Source organism: Schistocerca gregaria, chromosome 2, assembly GCF_023897955.1.
Source record: "Schistocerca gregaria isolate iqSchGreg1 chromosome 2, iqSchGreg1.2, whole genome shotgun sequence".
Lineage (NCBI taxonomy): Eukaryota > Metazoa > Arthropoda > Insecta > Orthoptera > Acrididae > Schistocerca > Schistocerca gregaria.
In genome coordinates this window covers 413,035,823-413,056,701 of record NC_064921.1, presented here as the reverse complement: position 1 = coordinate 413,056,701, position 20,879 = coordinate 413,035,823, and the positions used below count along the sequence as shown (strand labels likewise).

Below are 20,879 nucleotides of genomic sequence, written 5' to 3'. Positions count from 1 at the left end.
TAATTACGTGTCTCCAACGCATCCCATAAATGCTCGATGGGAATTAAGTCGGGGGAACGTGTACGCCAGTCCATTTGCCGAATAAGCTCTCTTCCAAAAGCTCCGTCACCAGCGCTGTTCGATGTGGTAGTGAACGAAATGAAATCAGAGCCGAATGCACCTCTGAAAAGAGGTACATGCTGGTGGATTGCAATGTCGCATTAAATGTCACCAGTGAGTGTATCGTGTTTAAAGATTTGGAGGTCAGTATGCCCATGCAACATTAGGCCTCCCCACAACTAAACACCTGGACTACGAAAAACGATTATGTGGGAAGAGGTGAGAACACGTAATGTACCCAGGAACACTGTCGAAAATGATCGTTTTGGTGGTCCAGGTGTCGTGGTTCAAATGGCTCTGAACACTATGGGACTTAACATCTGAGGTCATCAGTCCCCTAGAACTTAGAACTATTTGAACCTAACTAACCTAAGGAAATCACATACAATCATGCCCGAGGCAGGATTCGAACCTGCGACCGTAGCGGTCGCGCGGTTCCAGACTGAAGTGCCTACAACCGCTCGGCCACAGCGGCCGGGAGGTGTCCTGGTGTGGGGAGGCAAAGTGTTGGATGGGCGTAATGACACCTTTATCTTTGAACACGGCTCGCTCACCGATCAACTTTACTGTGATACTGTACTCCTTCTCCATGAGTCACAACTTTGCATTGTATAAAAGGCAAGGTAGTTATACACCAGACATTAAGAAAAAGAAAATAGCATATTATTTTAATAATAATCGCTTTGGACAAGTCTAATTACAACTGGATAATGCGAACTATTTGTGGTATGTGCTTATCGCAAAGGAATCTTCAGTCGTAAATTTCGTAGATGCTTCTCTACATGTGTTTTTGTTCCAATTTCATATCTATACTTCTGCATATTTTTAAACCAAATTTCATTTGGATAGCGGTGGGAAATGATCACTCATTTTCCTCATATTATATTTCGAATGAAATCGCCAGCTTTTTGTCATCTGCAAAAATTAAATTACTCTCGAATCGCAAATATTTTTCCCATATCAATTATAATAGTTCCTCCTTAACGTCGCTGTAACAGCGCTCTTGCCTAGTGATCATATTTCTCTGTTGTATGTTACGTGCTTTTCCAGGATCTCCTTGCGATAGCAATGATTTTTACACGATTGAAAAATAACTCTTCGACTGTAACAAAGGTTAGAAATTAACTATACTGTCGGAAAGTAACTGGTTATAGTCTTTTTTTTTCTTTCGGAGCTCGTTCCATCACCACCAACCTCATTATGAGGGGCTGCCTCCACGGGCACGAATACACTCTTGTACTTGGTGTGGCATATCGTATGAGGAGTTCCTTGCTATGCTCAAAACACATGCTGCATCGGTTCATGAAGATCTCTGCCTAGAAGCTGGTATGAAAATACGTCTTCCCATCGCATTGTAGACACGATTTATGGGTCCCAAATCAAATTCCTGCTGGAATATGCCAATTGGCATCCTGAGCATGAACGCTGTGGCAACAGAGCTTATCATTCTTGGCCCACAATGGCGGGAATCAACCTCCCTTCAACAATTACCAAACCACTCCTGTTGCTCTGTTGTCTCCTCGCCTCTTCCTCCTCCTCCATCCCCCCACCCCCCCTATCATGATTACAGGATTGGAGACGAATGTGTCTCGAGAATGGCTGCTTCCTGCGACTCCTCATCTTGCGTAAGGTCGCGTTGGCGTCTATCCGACAGGAGCGAGACTCACCGCTGGACACCACAGAATGCCACTCAGTGCCCCAGGTGACTCTCATTACGCCACACGTCTCTCTTACATGGAATAAGGTGTCAGCAGCCAGGGGCGATTCTAGGGTTCGGGGGAATGGAATATGCTTTAAAAAAGGAGAGTTGGGGTCCTCTACCGACAAATTGGTAACATTTGGTGTTGCTTAAAATAGTTTTGGTAACTGTTTTGGAGATCAGGGTAAAAAATGTGTATTAATAAATAATAAGACGCCTATTTTAAGTTAAATGATATTTATTGGTTTTGGTAGTAACATATTTGCTGCTCTTATTCTTTTGTTAAAATGTGTTTAGAATACATTGCAACCTATATTGCTACATAATTATAAAAATATGATTGAATCTGTTGGAGTAATATATTCGCTGATTTCTGAAGTCATTTTGTCCAGTGTAATATTACTCCATGCCCCCATAGCCCCCCACCCCTTGCCACCGCCTGTCAGCAGCAAACGATGCATGAAAACTTGAGATCTCACTGCAGCTTGTAATCTTGCTGTCAGTCTGACTGTAAACTAAACTAAACTCCGTCCGAACAGGCCTTGGAAGGCCTAACAGTACCAACGGCCGCCATGTCATTCTCAGCCCACAGGCGTCACTGGATTCGGATATGGAAAGGCCGTATGTCAGTTTGCGAGACGGGAGCTGCTATTTCTCAATCAAGTAGCTCCTCAGTTTGCCTCACAAAGGCTGATTGTACCCCGCTTGCCAACAGCGCTCGGCAGACTAAGTGCTAGCCCAGCCCGACAGCGCTTAACTTCAGTAATCTGACGGGAACCCTTGTTACCACTGCGCAAGGTCGTTGTTGGCATACTCTGCTTGTAAGAGCTGCCCAAATTTCAACTGCCGTCATGCGTATACTCGTCAACGCCAGTCGAACAATCCTACCTTTTCGTGGTATATCTTTTCTCAAAGGACCACTGCCTGCTCATATTGCCATACGGTGGTCCAGAGTCCATTCCGTGACCAGCCGTTCTGCAGTCGTTTCACTACGGTCAACAATCTGTGCGATTTGTCGCGCGTGATGTTCCTATAACCCCTGAACCGTGGTACTACCCAATTCTATAGAAAATAAAAATTACAATCTCACCACAGTTATTTAAAGGAAATTGGAAGACCGGTATCACTGGTGACGGACAAGCTTGTAATTGTTTTACAATTTTAATTTGACTCAAAACAGACTTTATTATAAACTTCAGTTCGGACACTTGCCCTCTTACTGATGCAATATACAAATCTTCACTTTGATTGAATTACATAAACACGAATAAGAATCAGTATTTTGCGTCCGCAACCAAACTCAATAAAAGTAGGCACGGTGAATAATCCATCAAACAATCGTTATTGTTTAACCATGTCTCAAGAGACTAATAACACTATACACTTCCAACCAAAGTTACACAGCCACATAATACCACAATTTCATAAAGAACAAAGAGGTCGTAAAGCTTAATAAAAACTTAAAGCTTAATAAAACTGAATGCCCACATAAATGTCCCAGTGAAACATGCTTATACTAAAAATACAAAGTGGGCCAACCAAGGTCTCAAAACTTGCACACAGGAATAACAAGTTGCGCGTTCATTAAAGATACACAACTCATTAACATAAGTGTTAAATAAGAAGGGCTAGTAGTAACTCAAGCAATAAAATGACTTACAGAAACGCCAATATTAACAAGGTCGCCTCACTTAACTAACGGACATAATGACTCAGAATGATTCCCAAATTGCATTTAACTTTAGAGAACAGCGTTAAGGCCCTTAGCAATGTTTGGAAGCAAAAAGGCTGCGGCTGGCAGGGAATACGAGCTTTCACTCCCCACGGCTTGTGCACAGGGTCACAAGGCAGGCGGTATATATTTATATAAAATCCGACCGGCCCCACAGTCAGTGGTCCTGACAGGAATCCATAACCGCGCCGACGCCAGGGAACAAGCAGTCTTAACAAATGGCCTGCAGCACAAATAGATTGCAATGAAAAAGAGGTCAAATCGCAGCCACACTGGAATATATAATAATCACGCCCCCAAATTCTTAAGGAGCAAGACATTATCCGTCCCCCAGTAAATTAGCAGGAAACTTATAAATCACTTCCAGTTGCCTTAAGGCACTTTCAACATTAAATACACATACCAAATGCTGCTGCGACAAATGATTGAACCATTAACTCCACGGATGACGGGCACGTGCATAACCGCAGCCAGTCCCAAAGCGGACAAAATGTCCTAAAACAAGATAAAATTTGCCCGAAAACCACTTAAAACACACACTCCACGCATGATCGAAAACGGAATGAGGAACATCAGCCGCCTTAAAATAGCCACTGTGAAACCAAGTTCAGAACCATCTCCGGCAGCTACCTATGCCACAGTAAGTTTCAACGATCTTCTTAGTTAAACACAGAATAAAAGTCATACGTAACTTGGAGCTTGCAGATTACAAGCTGGTAAGCTGTTCAGCGTGAGACGACGAACCCACCACAAGTTTGCACGTCAAGGCGCCCAATGATCGGCACCGTACATCCGGCGCGACAAAAGACAAGGGCGGCGAGCACGGCGAGGCCCATGCACCACGGTTAGGGACGTAGGCTTGTTTTCATCACAAGCTGGCTCGTTGAACGCCGACCGGAGACGAGTGAGTCACACGTTCACCCGGAAATCCCGCCAGGGGAGCATTCAAACATAGCTGGACAGCCGAATATCGATATCAGCGATGCAAGTCGAACACCCTAGCGCCAGCCGCCAAGGCTCATCCCTCATGCAGGTTCGGCATTTGTGGAAGTCTGAATGGTGGCTATAAGCTACAAGTGCACGACTTCTGGATATGCTGTGTTAAAACCTCAACCTGAAAAATTCCAGTAACGTTGGACGCACTCAGTAGGCATCATTTACTCACTCCATTCTTCATCTGTAGGAACGCCTTTTTTCTATACCTAAAATTAGCTCATATGATGATCACATTTTAATCAACATGTTTCACAGTCGTGGGAATACTGGAGTGTCAGTTCGTTCGTTCGTTCGTTAAAGTGTTTATGATATAGCATTTTTGCTTCCGTCGGTGTAGTTCCGTTAACCAACCCAAATAGGCACAACAAACAAAAAAATCAAAATATGCGGACATCATACAACGTAGGTGATGGATTCGATAAACGTCTCCCGTGTGCGCAAGGTCGGGGTTCAGTCATAAAGGGCGATGAAAAATTTCCGTTCGAAGGCCGCACATTCCAGAATCGGTATGCCAGTCAGGCAAAATGGTCGTGAGCACTGAGGCAATCATCCCACCGACGCACAGGTTGAAAATACCAGTTTGACAAAACCCCGTTCAAAATGGCCTCGAGCACTATGGGACTGAACATCTATGGTCATCAGTCCCCTAGAACTTAGAACTACTTAAACCTAACTAACCTAAGGACAGCACACAACACCCAGTCATCACGAGGCAGAGAAAATTCTTGACCCCGCCCGGAATCGAACCCGGGCGTGGGAAGCGAGAACGCAACCGCACGACCACGAGCTGCGGACACAAAACCCCGTGCCCTACTGCGTGAACAAGTCCGTAACTGCCTGTTGCACATCCTCGTCCGATACGAATCGTTGACCCTTCAAGGCGTTTTTTAAGGGACCGAAGACGTGATAATCGCTCGCGGAGAGATCAGTACTGTAGGGACGATACTTGAGTCTTTGAGTTGGCGTAACTTCTGCGTTGCGAGATTTGCATTTTGGGGATGTACATTATCATTACACAATGGCGGTTTTCGACAGGCATGCTGCCCCATACAGATTTTTCATTCCGGTACCCGTGTTCGTCCTTCGGCAGTCAAGAAATAACAGCACGATCGCCCTGTTTGGGCGTATTTGGTAATAAAGTTGCCATAGCTCACGTCTCCGCAATTACCGCAGGCACGTCTAAAAGACACGATTGCTACACTAATCCTTTGCCTACATGTCGGTGCTTATATACCCGCATCGAAGACGCGCTACGTTACATATACGCTGCAGCATCGGCCTCAAACGCAAACTTTTTGATCGCTGCTTGTATGAAAAACGCTTATACAAAAATGGAGCAGCGGAAATGCTCCCTATGACCCGGTCGATTTCACATGGACGTGACGTGCATTACACGAACGTATAAACATTCTCTTTCACATTGCATCTGACCGTGTTTGCCGGCCGCTGTGGCGGAGCGGTTCTACGCGCTTTAGTCCGGAACCGCACTGCTGCTACGGTCGCAGGTTCGAATCCTGCCTCAGGCATGGATGTGTGTGATGTCCTTAGGTTAGTCAGGTTTAAATAGATCTAAGTCCAGGGGACTGATTACCTTAGATGTTAAGTCCCATAGTGCTTAGAGCCATTTTAACCACCTGACCGTGTTTCCCATTAATGGTTTGAGGGCAGTAATTTCAGAAAGCAGGAAAACGTCGTGTGAATTGGAAATACTCATACAACGGGTTTCACTGAGGCTGATAATTCGGTATGGGGGATCATCGAAAACTTTTGGTCGGCAGTGTATGTACCGAAGGAACGTCAGGTCTTTCCAAGACAACCCCTGGAACCCGAATATCGTGGTTTAAAATTGCGAGCGGAAGGTGTGGGTGAGTGTTTTTCAAGGAAGTGTGGAGCTGGATATCTCAAAACACCCGTTGCGTAAAGCGGGATGCACTCTGATTCGTGGAGAAACAAACTTGCTAGACTTCTCTGGGAAAAGCTATCGTTATCGATGCTATACAGCACAGAGCACACAATGAAACCTCTGCTGCCCTCAGCAGTACATTCAAGCACACATGCTCACAGATTGTAACCAAATAGAGATTACCTGTAGAAATGGAGAGTGTGTAAAGAAGTTGGTCGACCCACGAAAATAAATATCTATTCGCAGCTTGCGTATTCTCTTCAGAAGATGGATTGACCCAGAAAAGTTATCTGTGCCATTTTACTTGATTGTTAATGATCATCAATCAATCAGGAATCAAAGTTAGCCACCTTTAAATTACATTTACTATGTTATACTGTTCATGAACCTCAATTTAGAATATAGCTTATTGTCTGAAGGGACCAATACAATATCATATTTTGTGATTAATGACAGGATGAACAGCAACGTGAGTACTGCTGTTTCAAAATTTGCTTTATTTCCCTGGGCTGGTTACGAATAGAATTCATAAAATACTTACACTTCCTGAATTTGATAAACGTACGAGATATGCCACAATAAACAAGTTGCTGTTGCGAAACGGCGAAATCATTTCGCACGCTGTCGACTTGCATAGTATTTATTGGTAGAGACGTTCAGTGCTATGTAGTATAGTACCGGTTACCTTCACCAACGCTACATCAGTTATTCACTTTACATCACTTTGTATGTGTGTAAAACAAATAAAGCGAGAAGAAATTTAATTCCTTAACAGCTACAATTATCAAAACTGTTCAAATGTGTGTGAATTCCTAAGGGACCAAACTGCTGAGGTCATCGGTCCCTAGACTTACTTAAACTAACATAAACTAACTTATGCTAAGAACAACACATTCACCCATGCGCGTGGGAGGACTCGAACCTCCGGCGGGAGGGGCCGCACAATCCGGTACATGGCGCCCCAAACCGCGTGGCCACTCCGCGCGGCCTACAGTTATCCCGTGGATTGTAATAACGTTCTGAAGTAGATATGTTTTCAGAAAGAATTGTAATAGTGATTCAGCTAGCTTACACAACAGATTTTCTTCTGAACGTCTTTGACTGTACACATTCCAGCACTTCTTTGCCATCATCGGCGGGTCCTTACTGTTATTACATATCTGATAACGGCAAATTAGACCGAAATGTTTTTGCTCACGGTACTGTGACTTTCGTTGAGTACATTGCTTAACAGTTTATTTTGGTTCTAGAGTATTCATTCCTTTTGGCGGAGCAGCCTACCGTACGCAGCAATAAAATATTTTCAGAAAAGTGATCGAATAATAACGAAAATCATTTTAATTGTAAAGTTTCCGAGCTACTTACAGGTGCTTTCCTTCGGGGCTGCACTTCTGATACACAGTGATACACAGAGCATCTCGTCTGAATAATTAGGCGTATTCATGGAAACAATAGCGCCCGAAAATTTATAAGTAACTAGAACTAACTAAAAAAATCAGAGAACAATAAAGTATGATGCTAGTTGCATGCAGAATGAGACTTTTGGTGGGCAGCTACTGTTCATTTGTACCTGTGTCAGCGAGAATGTAGTACTAGTCGTGTGGAGCACGTGATGTGATCGATCTCCACTGCAGTGGACGACACGCATTTCGCACGAGATACTCTGAGAAAAGGGTGCTGCCATGTCCCTTGCGGGCCATCAGATACGACAGCGATCGCTCCAGTTTGCGTCGCCTGGGTCCGCCAAGGACAAGCTAACTGGGTGCACGCTGCGCCTCTGAAGGTCGTCAGGAGAAGCGCAGACGCCCGGGTGTAGCCCAAAGAGATCACTGATGGAGATCTAGGCCACCCAAAGAGGCGTGACATTGTGCCATCGCTCGCGTCGGGTGGCGAGGGATAATGTCAAATAACAGTGTCTGCTAGAGACAAGCGATATATCAGTAGCTGATTTACAGATTGTTATACATACCCAGTGGCCATGATAACGAAAGGTGGTTCACTTATTGCCTCTCACAAGACATCTACATCTACATCCATACTCTGCAAGCCACCTGACGGTGTGTGGCAGAGGGTACCCTGAGTACCTCTATCGGTTCTCCCCTCTATTCCAGTCTCGTATTGCTCGTGGAAAGAAGAACTGTCGGTATGCTTCTGTGTGGGCTCTAATCTCTCTGATTTTATCCTCATGGTCTCTTCGCGAGATATACGTAGGAGGGAGCAATATACTGCTTGACTCTTCGGTGAAGGTATGTTCACGAAACTTTAACAAAAGCCCGTACCGAGCTACTGAGCGTCTCTCCTGCAGAGTCTTCCACTGGAGTTTATCTATCATCTCCGTAACGCATTCGCGATTACTAAATGATCCTGTAACGAAGCGCGCTGCTCTCCGTTGGATCTTCTCCATCTCTTCTATCAACCCTATCTGGTACGGATCCCACACTGCTGAGCAGTATTCGAGCAGTGGGCGAACAAGCGTACTGTAACCTACTTCCTTTGTTTTCGGATTGCATTTCCTTAGGATTCTTCCAATGAATCTCAGTCTGGCATCTGCTTTACCGACGATAAACTTTATATGATCATTCCATTTTAAATCACTCCTAATGCGTACTCCCAGATAATTTATGGAATTAACTGCTTCCAGTTGCTGACCTGCTATTTTGTAGCTAAATGATAAGGGATAATAAGACAAAACTTTCCACTCTCAGGCAGCGTAAGCATTCGCGCTAAACAAAATGTGTGCACTTTTCAGCTTCCTGTTAGCTTGTTTCTTCATTATTCTCTTGCGAATGACGCTTATGTAATAATTTAGTTGTTTATTCATCGAAACGTCATTTTTACAACGGTATCGTTCTTGTCAGTTTAGTAGAAAAACAAAGCAAAATTATAAAGATAATTAAGTCATGAGTCATCATCATCAATCATTTGACATACGATAATGAATAATGACCTCATGCAGACTTCCCCAATCTTCAGCCATTCGCGAGAACCCAGTTCTACAGGGTGATCAGTTGTTAAGGCAGCCATTTTTCGCGGCGTGGGGCCGGCAGGCGATGCCGGCTGCTGTGCACGCAGTAAAGTATAGCGCGGTTAGTAGCGTGAGTTACTTCTAACACAAGCACTTTCAAAAAAGTAAATTACGCACGTACATTACTCAAGGAGATGCTGTAACTGCCTCCCTTCTTTGTTCAAGAGTTTCTTACACCTGCTTAGGAAATTTTTCATTAGACTCGGTAATTACGCGTGAGAAATGACAGCAATTTCTTGACGAATGTTAGTTTTAAGTCCATCCAAAGTGTGCGAATTTGATTTGTACACTTTCTCTTTTAAGCGCCCCTCCCCCCTCCCGCACCTGCGGGGAAACGAGGAGACCATCTGTTGTTATTCATAATTCTGTCTTGAAGCACTTCATGAATTTCCTGTAATAAGAAGTTGCTTTTTATGTGCTGCCTCAGAGTCCTGATGGAAGGTTGCAAAATGTGTGTGTGAAATCTTATGGGACTTAACTGCTACGGTCATCAGTCCCTAAGCTTACACACTACTTAACCTAAATTATCCTAAGGACAAACACACACACCCATGCCCGAGGGAGGACTCGAACCTCCGCCGGGACCAGCCGCACTGTCCATGACTGCAGCGCCATAGACCGCTCGGCTAATCCCGCACACGAAGGTTGCAAAATCACGTTCTCTCTATCAGCTGGCCAAAAATTATATTAAAAAAATGTCGCAATATGTTTTCCACGTATCTCTCAGTGTAAATTGTTTCCTCGGAAAAAAAAAAAAAAGTGCGTATAATTCTCTCACCGTTAATAGAGCACCACACTTCTATTTTTCGATCATGCATGGATGCCTCGTGTGTTACGTCTGGCTTTTCTGAACTCCAGTAACAGCTATTTTGTGACTTAGTCTATCCACTTAGGTATAACCATTTTTCGTCCGAAAAGACTGAGCTACCCAAGCACGACTAACGACCCCCTCCTCACAGGTTTACTTCCGCCAGTACCTCGTCTCCTACCTTCCAAACTCCACAGAAACTCTCCTGCGAAATTTGCAAGACTAGCACTGCTGGAAGAAAGGATATTGCGGACACATGGCTTAGCCACAGCCGGGGGGATGTTTCCACAATGAAATTTTTACTCTGCAGCGGAAAGGGCGCTGATATGAAACTTTCGGGTAGGTAAATAGTGTGTGCCCGCCCGAGACTCGAAATCGAGACCTTTGTCTTTCGTATGCAAGCCCTTTCCCCCGAAAGGCAAAGGTCCTCTCGAATCTCCACCCGGAACATAGTTTAAACCTGCCAGGGACTTTCAAATCGAGTACGTGTTTATGCATTTACTGAACATCCTCTTCTCTATCCACATTATATGTTTTTTTTGCTTCCATATTTTACAAATATATAAATTCGTAAATATTTTAACAAAATCTAATAATAAGACTTACGTGTACTTTATTGGTGAATTTGTATTGTAACAATAATATGAGTAGATCCAAAAAAGAAGTGTAACGCATATATAGTAGTTATGGCCATATCTCAGTTACATGGAGGGTTTTATCGAGAGTTGATCTATTTCAAGTATTGTGGTAAGCTGAAACACTTTTGAAATAAATTCCTAATGGATAGATAGAAGAAAATATACTGTGCTTTGACGTTTAGTGAAACTTATGTAGTTGATAACGCTGTCTGTCGTAAATGCAATTCGGTTCTCACATCCATAAAAATACAACTTACGCAAGGGCGACAATACCGAGAAACATTCTTTTTAACACAGAAAAAAGACTCGTTTTGCTTTCTAATTTTCCGAAATACGCAAATAGCAATGAAGCATTATCTCTAAATCAGGTATTTAAGAGATTCTCCAGAATGTTTTGAAGAAGAGAAAAAATGTGTACAAAGTTTGTCCCATACACCTTGACTCCTGAGCAAAAACAACGCATGGACGCCTGCTACGAATAGATTGAAATTCAAAATGTGGACCATTATTTACTGGGAAAAACCATCGCGTGTGATCTGACTTAGTGTTATCAGTACCAATCTACCACAACACAACATGCAGAAATTCACATAAAGGCTCAACGCTTTTGTGACAGCATAACGCACATTAAAACAATGCGATGTGCGAATTGAAGTTTCAAATGGTTGTATGAATGTTACGTGGCCGGCCGTTGTGGCCGGGCGGTTCTAGGCGCTGCAGTCTGGAACCGCGCGATCGCTACGGTCGCAGGATCGAATCCTGCCTCGGGCATGGATGTGTGTGATGTCCTTAGGTTAGTTAGGTTTAAGTAGTTCTAAGTTACAGGGGACTGATGACCTCATATGTTTTAAGTCCCGTAGTGCTCAGAGCCATTTGAACCATTTGAAATGTTACGTGTGTTTCCTCAGTAGGAGGGCAGTGACATTTATGGGACCTAACCAGCTATAACTTGTTTGTTATCTTAAGGAGTACCATGTTACAAATGAGACAACTGTTCTAGCTATCTACAAGGTCATCCCCCCCCCCCCCCCCCTTTCTCTCTCCCAGACACCCCTGCCGGTTCTCGGAGTAAACGGTTGTACAGGTTCAATCCACTGATAAGTAATACTTCCAATGACAAGGCTTCTGGGAACCCTGCTTACACACCTGAGGAAATTTTATGTGGTACATTCATGCAGGTAATAAATGAGGGGAACTATACTTTCAACTACTTAATTTGAACTGGTTTTCAAGGTCACTCTATCCCTCATTTAAAGACACCTGAAGATCACCATCATGGAAAACTTTTTTACAATTTATGGCGGTGTAGAGAATAAGAAAAAATATAATCTTGTAAAACAGCTTTCATCTTTTTTGCTTATGCATTTACACACACAACATAACGCTTCTCATTTGTTTGGTGTAGTTTTAATAACATCCAGTTTAATTTTCAACTTATAATTTAAATCTACATCTGAATCATCTATTTCTTTCTCCAGTCAGTAATTTGACAAATACAATGTAGGTATGTCTCAAATTCCAATATATGTCCGTACATACACGCGTAAAAGCTTCTCCTGAACCCTTGGATTGATTTCATCCAAACTTGGTACACATATTACTTAGTATATGGAAAGAAATACTATGGGGGTAAGAAACACCAGCCTGCTATTAGCGTGGGGGTGATAACATGGTCATGGTGAGGGTGGACAGAGGTAGGGAACTAGGATACAGATAAGGGGGAGGAGGTGAACAGGGAGACGTGGATGAGGAAATGGAAAGAGAAAGGAAAAATGATGAGATGGACTGAGAGAGCGTGAAGAGGAGATGGACAGACAGACGGAGAGGATGAGACTGACTGACAGGTGAGGACAGAGGGGAAGGAGTAGATGCACTAACAGAAGACTGTAATAAGTATGTATTGGGGCAAAGGTATACATCTTTATGTACTTTAAAAATACATAGCCTTTGTCCGTCCAAAGATTCATTACAGTACCCTGTAAAAATTTGGAGATAATCAGAACTCTTCGAAATTTCGGTAACAACATTAAACAATGAGTTGTCTTTATAAAGGGCGTTTCATCATAGCGGCTACATGCTTTCAGCAGAGATAGAGTACGGCTAGAAGATGGAAAATCGCATAGCAGATCATAGTCGAAAACGCTTTCCTGGCGCTGTAGTACGACACAAAACACAAGACAGGCCATGTACAGAGTGGGAAAACGTGTTGATTACCCCATGTATAGTACAGCAGAAGATCTGTTGTTCTCCACGTACCGGAGACGTGAGAGGCCTGCTTCACAGCCCCAAATTGCAATTTCGAACGCCTTCTCTGATGAATATTGTTGCCTGTTTTTGGTTTATTCTTTGCTTTCTGTTGTAATGAACATAGTTCAATAAACATGTTTGCTCATTCTGTTCGCATCCTTCCTCTCTTGTGTTTTGAATGGTCACTACAGCACCAGGAAAGCGTTTCCTACCACGAATTGTTATGTGGTTTTCCATTGTCTAGCTGTATTCTGTCGCCTGAAAGTTTGCAACCGCTATGCTAAAACACGTTGTATGGTAGTGTAGATAGCCAACGGAGTTTTGTATTTCCTCGTAATGCTTTCCAGAGCTTCCTTGCAATTTTTTGCAGTATTCTGCTTGCTGTCACGTTGTGGTGTCTGTGTAATAGAAATGGTAGCTTCACCTTGACGCCATGTCTTCAGAGATGAATTTGGAGAATTTACCTTGTAGATAGCTGTTAAATGCATCACACATTTCTTTCTTTAACATTACAGGCGGTCCCTTGGCTAATTGTCGTTAACAGTCCACTTGATCACAGATTTTAATCATCGTAGTGGCTTCACATAACGGATTGTAATGGGTGTACGCGCATTTAAATTCCTCTCGCTAAAGACCGCACGATTTCCGGTGTCATGTATGTGACCAATGTCAGCAGCTAGGTTTTCCAATAGTCACCACAAACCAAACCGCTCGCCGCTTGGCCTCCACTCCTTCAGTAATAGCTGAGGAACATTACGCACTTTGAAGCAACCCATATCGACATTCCACTACGACAGAAGACTGAAAAGTTGCGGCTATCACCTCCTTTTCATACTATAAGATATATAATGGCGGCAGTTCCGGTCACGTGATCACGACATCACTTCTGGTCACGCATTACACAACCAATAAATTCTACTGTTAACACATGTGAGTAGGTTAGAAGCATAACACACATGCTCCAAAAACATAAATTTTCACAAATGACTAAAAACATGTTTTACATGCTTAGTGTGCATGTCCCATATATTGACATCAGAATGTGCAAGGATAATGGCTATAAATCATTATGTATATTTCAGATTATGTTTGTTTATTGAGAAATTACAATTATTTAAAGTTATATTATGGATCATGTGAGTTTCGTTAATGAGCTATGGAACATGTAAGTTTTGACTATCCCCATTTTGGATCTTGTGAGTTTTGGAACTGAGTTGTTTCGACGATGTTTGTTTCGTAGGAACTATCGTGTTGCGACTCGATATGCAACACTTTTTGGTTCCGACTGCAAGCCACTTTCTCTTCTACAGTGTATATATAATATTACATTCCGATGTTAATCATGATAAATACCAATTAATCATCTTTTATGGACTTTGCTTGTTAGCTTACAAAAGATATTCTCTAGTTTGGAATACCGTTTGCAATTTCATTAAAGAAATGTCTACCATGCACATTTCTTCAGTTTATTGATCAAAGAAATTTACAAATTTTCCATTCATGAGAACTAATTATTGATCACAAAGAAAAGTAAAATATTATAATCCGGAAAATAATTGAAACTTGTTAAGCATTCCTTGAGTAGGAAGAAACTATCAAATACCAAAAGAAAATAAGCTACTAAAATAAAACTGAAGATTTGAAGGAGATTCATTTCTATAACTGAAAATAATTTTACTCTTCTACATCTACATCTACATTTATACTCCGCAAGCCACCCAACGGTGTGTGACGGAAGGCACTTTACGTGCCACTGTTATTACCTCCCTTTTCTGTTCTAGTCGATATGGTTCGCGGGAAGAACGACTGTCTGAAAGCCTCCGTGCGCGCTCGAATCTCTCTAATTTTACATTCGTGATCTCCTCGGGAGGTATACGTAGGGGGAAGCAATATATTCGATACCTCATCCAGAAACGCACCCTCTCGAAACCTGGCGAGCAAGCTACAACGCGATGCAGAGCGCCTCTCTTGCAGAGTCTGCCACTTGAGTTTGCTAAACATCTCCGTAACGCTATCACGGTTACCAAATAACCCCGTGACGAAACGCGCCGCTCTTCTTTGGATCTTCTCTATCTCCTCCGTCAACCCGATCTGGTACGGATCCCACACTGATGAGCAATACTCAAGTATAGGTCGAACGAGTGTTTTGTAAGCCACCTCCTTTGTTGATGGACTACATTTTCTAAGAACTCTCCCAATGAACCTCAACCTGGTACCCGCCTTACCAACAATTAATTTTATATGATCATTCCACTTCATATCGTTCCGCACGCATACTCCCAGATATTTTACAGAAGTAACTGCTACCAGTGTTTGTTCCGTTATCATATAATCATACAATAAAGGATCCTTCTTTCTATGTATTCGCAATACATTACATTTGTCTATGTTAAGGGTCAGTTGCCACACCCTGAACCAAGTGCCTATCCGCTGCAGATCTTCCTGCATTTCGCTTCAATTTTCTAATGCTGCAACTTCTCTGTATACTACAGCATCATCCGCGAAAATCCGCATGGAACTTCCGACACTATCTACTAGGTCATTTATATATATTGTGAAAAGCAATGCCCCATAACACTCCCCTGTGACACGCCAGAGGTTACTTTAACGTCTGTAGACGTCTCTCCATTGATAACAACATGTTGTGTTCTGTTTGCTAAAAACTCTTGAATCCAGCCACAGATCTGGTCTGATATTCCATAGGCTCTTACTTTGTTTATCAGGCGACAGTGCGGAACTGTATCGAACGCCTTCCGGAAGTCAAGGAAAGTAGCATCTACCTGGGAGCCTGTATCTAATATTCTCTGGGTCTCATGAACAAATAAAGCGAGTTGGGTCTCACACGATCGCTGTTTCCGAAATCCATGTTGATTCCTACAGACTAGATTCTGGGTTTCCAAAAACGACATGATACGCGAGCAAAAAACATGTTCTAAAATTCTACAACAGATCGACGTCAGAGACACAGGTCTATAGTTTTGCGCATCTGCTCGACGACCCTCCTTGAAGACTGGGACTACCTGTGCTCTTTTCCAATCATTTGGAAACTAACGTTCCTCAAGAGACTTGAGGTACACGGCTGTTAGAAGGGGGGCAAGTTCTTTCGCGTACTCTGTGTAGAATCGAATTGTTATCCCGTCAGGTCCAGTGGACTTTCCTCTGTTGAGTGATTTCAGTTGCTTTTCTATTCCTTGGACACTTATTTCGATGTCAGCCATTTTTTCGTTTGTGCGAGGATTTAGAGAAGGAACTGCAGTGCGGTCTTCCTCTGTGGAACAGCTTTGGAAAAAGGTGTTTAGTATTTCAGCTTTACGCGTGTCATCCTCTGTTTCAATGCCATCATCATCCCGGAGTGTCTGGATATGCTGTTTCGATCCACTTACTGATTTAACGTAAGACCAGAACTTTCTAGGATTTTCTGTCAAGTCGGTACATAGAATTTTACTTTCGAATTCACTGAACGCTTCACGCATATCCCTCTTTACGCTAACTTTGACATCGTTTAGCTTCTGTTTGTCTGAGAGGTTTTGGCTGCGTTTAAACTTGCAGTGAAGCTCTCTTTGCCTTCGCAGTAGTTTCCTAACTTTGTTGTTGAACCACGGTGGGTTTTTCCCGTCCCTCACAGCTTTACTCGGCACGTACCTGTCTAAAATGCATTTTACAATTGCCTTAAACTTTTTCCATAAACACTCAACATTGTCAGTGTCGGAACAGAAATTTTCGTTTTGATCTGTTAGGTAGTCTGAAATCTGCCCTCTATTACTCTTGCTAAACAGACAAACCTTCCTCCCTTTTTTATATTCCTATTAACTTCCATATTCAGGGATGCTGCAACGGCCATATGATCACTGATTCCCTGTTCTGCACTTACAGAGTCGAAAAGTTCGGGTCTGTTTGTTATCAGTGGGTCCAAGATGTTATCTCCACTAGTCGGTTCTCTGTTAATTGCTCGAGGTAATTTTCGGATAGTGCACTCAGTGTAATGTCACTCGATGCTCTGTCCCTACCACCCGTCCTAAACATCTGAGTGTCCCAGTCTATATCTGGTAAATTGAAATCTCCACCTAAGACTATAATATGCTGAGAAAAATTATGTGAAATGTATTCCAAATTTTCTCTCAGTTGTTCTGCCACTAATGCTGCTGAGTCGGGAGGTCGGTAAAAGGAGCCAATTATTAACCTAGCTTGGTTGTTGAGTATAACCTCCACCCACAATATTTCATAGGAACTATCCACTTCTACTTCACTACAGGATAAACTACTACTAAGAGCGACAAACACTCCACCACCGGTTGCATGCACTCTATCGTTTCTAAACACCGTCTGTGCCTTTGTAAAAATTTCGGCTGAATTTATCTCTGGCTTCAGCCAGCTTTCTGTACCTATAACGACTTCAGGTTCGGTGCTTTCTATCAGCACTTGAAGTTCCGGTACTTTACCATTGCAGCTTCGACAGTTTACAATTACAGTACCGACTGCTGCTTGGCCCCCGCATTTCCTGACTTTGCCCCGCACCCTTTGAGGCTGTTGCCCTTTCTGTACTTGCCCGAGGCCATCTAACCTATCCAGCGGAACCCGAAACCCCACCACCCTATGGCGCAAGTAGAGGAATCTGCAGCTCACACGGTCACAGAACCGTCTCAGCCTCTGATTCAGACCTTACACTCGGCCTCTACGTCTATATCACAACATTAAGTTCCTCTTGAATCATGTCACACATGCACTCATGATCAGTTTGATCCAATGTATTCTCATCAATGACATGCTTATAGAACTTGAGCTCCTCAATTTCTCTCCAGTTTTCCCCATGATGGGCAGTCAGAAGCTTTTCAACATCCCTCCTTTTCTCTAAAGAGATTGAATTCTTTCGTTGGATGAGTTTGGGATGTGTTAGTGCGTTTACCCCAGATTGAAACATAAATCTAAAGATTCCAAGGTCATTTCTGTATGTTTGTTCGCCACGCACAAGAATTTTATTTCCCACTCCCTGCTTTATGTAAATGCACGTACATTTTGAAATTGAAAAATGCCATTATACTGGATTTCATAATGCAACATTCACACAATTCTTGAAGTCGGCAACGCTGGAGTCTCTTCCTACCAATTTCAATGTTGACTGACTCGAAATTATCTCATACACTTGTTCAGGCTGTACTATTACTTCCATTGTTTTCATTTTCCTTTCTGTATTTCCAAACACACGGTCTGGAGGAATGTAACAATGACCGGTGACTGGAAAAATCATTTCAATTCCATCGATATGTGGAGGAGACTACGGAAAGCCAAAACATACAAAACATACGCATCACATACCAATCGAATTTGTTTGTAATGGGACATGTCTAAGGAGTTTAATGTAGCAAACAGACATGAGGCTATAGTGGTTGAATCTCGACTGAATTAATTTTCTGTCCAACAATAAGAAGTGACAGTGGAACAGTTTAACTCAGATTTACTGTGACCTTTAACAATGGTAAAATTCTGGACATAAATTTGTCTGCTATAATAGCATGAGTGATCTGGAATTTTGGGCTATGGAATATTCTTCTCACAATCAAATGAAAGAATTAATGTTTCAATGTCTTTGTCCTTCAGGGTGTTAAAACATGCCATATACTTTAACTTGTGAACCCTTTTTTCAGTAATTAATTGAGTTTTCTTGTTAAGGTCTCTCTCCTGTTTTAACTTTTCAGCTAGACTTAAGCATGTAGAACACACATCAGTTCTTGGTGTACCAAAGCCTACGTTGTATTTTGTGTTAAAGATGTACATGAAGTAAGATAGCTTCGCAGGGATGTTTTCGGGCTTGGAAGAATAAATTTTCCATAACATTTTACAGTTCATATTCGCATGCAGATACCGTCTTTCTGTTCGTCCTCTCTAGTAATGTGTCTCTACGCACTTTAGAGTATTGATAAACTTCATGACACAGTCTCTCTTGGGTTCATATTCTGCCGCCCTCCTGAAGCCACCTCTCCGGTCTTGTACAAAACCTTGCTGATGAAACTTTTTAGTGATATTATTTATTCTGACTCATGACACCCCCAATACATTTATAGAGGTTGACATGCAAACTGCAACTTTATTTTTCTGTGTGCTTCGTATAAAATATTTCGTCGCTCTAAGCAGCTGCGACTTTTGGTTTTGACTTGATTTGTCTTTTCTAGGTCGACGTCTGATGACGTTGCAAATTTCCACATACTTCAATATGAACTGATTCTGATAATCTCTTTCTGGTGTTTTATAAAACATATCATGAAAGTTTTTAATATCGTTCATAGAAAGTGAACAGCAATTAAATGATCCTCCATGGTGTTGACATGTCGGATACTGGGGCAGCACTGAAGGTTTGTGCCTATAATGATAGAACAAACTACACTGTGAGGTTCTGTTTATTTTTCAAAAATGGACTTAAAATATTGAATTTGCTATTCCTCACTGTTAAGTTCCAAAGAAAGTGTCCTGTACATTCTTACGTCGGGGAACAAATCAAGCCAATAAAAGAATCAGTTTAATTTGAAAACAATGAAGAAAACAGGATATTCTAACTTCATTCGTTTGGTTTCCTTAGTTTCCCACAATTTCTGGATGCTGTGAATGTTTCCTTGGCCTTCCTCTTTCTCCAACAGGTGAAACGTTTCCTTCCATGACTTGTGTCTCAAATCAGTTTTATGCCAACCACTGTATTGAATTATATTCCCCAAAATAACTGAACAGAACAGAAAACACACTCCACTGACATCAATATTTACTACTACACAAGAAAATGGCGCCGAGTGAGCTAATCGCTGATTGGTCAAGATGAGGTACGGGACAAAACTCACAAGACCCCGTGGATCATGAGACTTTTGAAACTAACCGTGAAGACCAGTTTTCTCAAGGATCTTGTGCCAAATGTGAATAACTGTTTCGTGAATTATGTTCTATGTATAAAGCTATATGAGAATATGTCGGCATCTCAATTTTCATTATTTTGGAGCATGTGAGTTATGACTCTAACCTACACATGTATAGCCCAATTTACGCTATTTTGTGTTTTGGTTTCTCTCTTTGGTAGCGTGCTCCTCAAGTTTTATGGATCCTGAAGTAATGAAAGCTTTAGTTCTGGCTTGCTGAAATCCAAGACGACGTAGTCCTATGTAAAGTCTTTGCTATACCTTGTCGCACTATATCAAAGGTAACTGTAAAAACAATGATATTTGAAAAAAAGAAATCCAAGTGGTTCGTCAGTGTATGTGTGGACATCATAGTAGATTTTTGCGCTCCAACTTTATGAAATTTTCTATTTGGTCATTAGTTTTTGATATTCATTTCGTCGTTGGACTGTCTACTTAAAGAGAAGGCAGTGAGTTTGCTTCTCTTTTTTCATATTGAATAATGTCAAAGTCACAGATCAGAAATAAAAAATTATCACTGTGCTCAGAATAACTATCTCATGCTAAGTCGAGCAAAGCGCTGCCGTAATTCTGCTCTGCAGTCCCATATGTTTTCTAAAGCCATATTGGTTCGTTTGATTTGTAGCGAGGAGAACTGTGTTTAAAGCGCAGCCATCGATGATCTCGAGATAATAAATTTTTAACCCCATCAATCAGCGTCACTGTACACTACGGCTATTATTCATAACGTTGCCGGACGCATTTCCAGTTCTTGAAACGCATCAAAAATCTATGATTATTCAGGTTCGGTTTATTGTTGCTGCTTCATATAACCGTTAAAAAATGTTGTATTGAGA

The 20,879-nt window shown here is 42.1% G+C and overlaps 1 protein-coding gene across 3 annotated transcripts in view; it reads left to right on the top strand.

Moving 5' to 3' along the window:
- Positions 1-20,879, top strand: part of LOC126323281 (uncharacterized) — a 398,774-nt gene that overhangs the window by 151,134 nt on the left and 226,761 nt on the right. The window lies entirely within an intron of this gene.